The sequence below is a fragment of the Penaeus chinensis genome, chromosome 6, assembly GCF_019202785.1.
Source record: "Penaeus chinensis breed Huanghai No. 1 chromosome 6, ASM1920278v2, whole genome shotgun sequence".
Classification (NCBI taxonomy): domain Eukaryota; kingdom Metazoa; phylum Arthropoda; class Malacostraca; order Decapoda; family Penaeidae; genus Penaeus; species Penaeus chinensis.
In genome coordinates, this window is record NC_061824.1 from 5,518,816 (window position 1) to 5,521,315 (window position 2,500).

Here is a 2,500-nt window from a genome sequence, read left to right on the forward strand (position 1 = left end):
AGAGATGCCGTCTTTTTATAACGATCATATAACGTCGAAATAATGATTCTTTCGTTTCTTGTAATTATTTTCGAGAAAAGAATTTGTAATTCATTTGCTGCGCCAGATAAAATACGCAAAAGCGAATCGCTAACAGAGATATGAATTGTTTGAATACTGGAACATGAAGACAATGACAGAAATACCCGATTTTATGATAGCTGCCTTCCATTAGTCTGGAGAAAGTGAAAATGATAAAAAAATATATATAATTAAAAGAATCGAAAATCTATTTTCTATCCATTTTCAAGTTCGTTTTCAACATGTTACCACCTGCTACATCAATCATCTTCATCTCTGATATGCTTAGATTAATTTCGCATGTGGTGATGGCCGAGATATATTTATATTTAGTTTGCCCTGTAAACTGATGGCGAATGATGGATGACAGAGGAAGGTGGAAATTCGCGTGATGAGCGACTCGGCCAAGTTTGGAAAAAATTAGAAGTGTCGCATGACAACTTTATTAACTTGATTAGGGAGTGGAGCTTCTTGGATTATTTCGAGAGGCTTTTTCTCCCTCTCTCGGGGAATCCGAAGTATTTCCCAGAAGTCTTCGGTATTTTTAAGGTTTGGGACGAGCTTAGGGCTGATCCCCGGGTAGGTGTTTTTTATGGTGCGAAGTTAAGAGATGATGTTGACGACGGAGGTTTGGCGGAGTGGAGAAGAGGGCGAAGGGGGCACAGGATTCAGCTCCACCGTATCCACCTCCAGATCCACCTCCACCTCCACTTACCATCAGCCTCCAATATTAGCCTCCGCTAACCGTCGCCACCACAGGTCTTCATCTTACACCTCACCTTTGAAGTCCTCCTCCGACATCCCCCTTTGCTCTCGCTCCTTAGAAGAGTAATTACATTCCCGCCTTTTTCCGGTCGGTCTGTGACGCCATCATGCCGGCCTTTGATCCAACCTTTCATCTCCAGATTGCTGTGACCTCCCGCCCCTGCCTCCCCCCCCCCTCCCCCTGCTGCCAACCTCGGCCTCCTCTCCCCTCAATCCCTGTGCCCCTACCCACTCTTATATCCCTTTACCTTCTGTCGCTCCCTGCCTGCCTTCCCCTCTCTATCCCTGCTGCCTCCTCCCCCCTACCTGCCTCCTCCTTGCCTCCTCCTTGCCTCCTGTCCCTGAGGGATATCGACATCCGTGGCGCCCCGAGGGGGATTTTGACGGCCATGATGAAGATGGTCCGGGAAGTTTTGGGTTTATTATAGAGCTGGAACAAGAGCTGGGCCTGGAGACGCCGGTTAGGGAAGTTCTCGGCCAGGTTTGACACGCTCGGTTAGCTTCCTCCTGCGGTTTGGTGGAGTTTAAGCGCATGTCTTTCGGAAACTGTATGATTTCACGTTGAATCAAAGTGTTATGTGAACCCAAGTGTATTTCTAAAGAAGAGTAAGAATCTTTTAAGAAATATTAGGAAAGGCATGGTATTCGTCTGCTAAAATAAATGTATCCTTTTATTTTGCATTTTCAGGCTTTAAACAGTGTGTGTTGTTAATTTTTGAAGTGTAGAACTTCGTTTTTATTCTACTGGCTGTGCTATATTTGAGATTCGGAACTCTTGAAAAATGAATCCCTTATTTTGGCTGTCAAGGTCAAGGTCACGACCTTGCTCAAGACCTTCTTCTCGGCCAACTTCACCAAATCCACTTCCTTTCCTCCCGCCGGTGAGTGACCTCGACCACGCTGGATGAATGACCTTTCGCGACCTACTTTTCATTCATTCTACCTCTCTCGCCACGAGTAAATAACGACTCGACACGATCCTTGCACTTCACTTACAAAACCACACGTGCCATCATCATGTTGGTTATGTCTGATGTCACGTGTCCTCTCGCGATTTACAAGCCCGAAGAAATAAGCGCTTTGTATAGTCGATCCTCTTCAGTTATCCCTTGCATGTTATCCAGCCTTCAATTCATTATTCTTTTTCTCATCTGGATCCTCAATCTCCCGATAAAATAAACTGCTTCTCCAACTGACTACTCAGTCATGTCAGCGAAGGATTGATTCCCATTGTGGTGTGCTAAACTTCGGGCCAAAAATCGGGATCCCATTTCTAGTTGAAAGAGATTAGGGAGATGTGAGAAAAGGTCGGAATGTGAAGAAAGGTGAAGATACTAATGCATGTCAAGGAGAACCGCTAAAGGTCAGGTGATAAGAACATTCCAGAAAACACGTATAGGTCAAGATAGGTGTATAAGGTCAGGAGTATGAGGCATAGTATATACTCTTGTGGGACATCTGCATGTTGGGGTACAGAGGAGTAACTTTTGAGGAATGGAAGAGATCGATGCAATGTGGAAAGCATATATGCAGAGGAAAATTTTATTATGTAGATACAGAATAGGGTAAAGCTATATATTTTAAGGAAGGATGACAATATACAAAAAGCAAATGCAAACCTGAAAAATGGAAACGGAGTACGGAAGAGGAGGGGCGTTAGTTAGCAAGGAGGAGA

At 44.4% G+C, this 2,500-nt stretch overlaps 1 protein-coding gene across 1 annotated transcript in view; it reads left to right on the forward strand.

Annotated features, from left to right (window-relative positions):
- LOC125026597 overlaps positions 1 to 2,500 on the forward strand; it is a 275,030-nt gene that overhangs the window by 238,154 nt on the left and 34,376 nt on the right. The window lies entirely within an intron of this gene.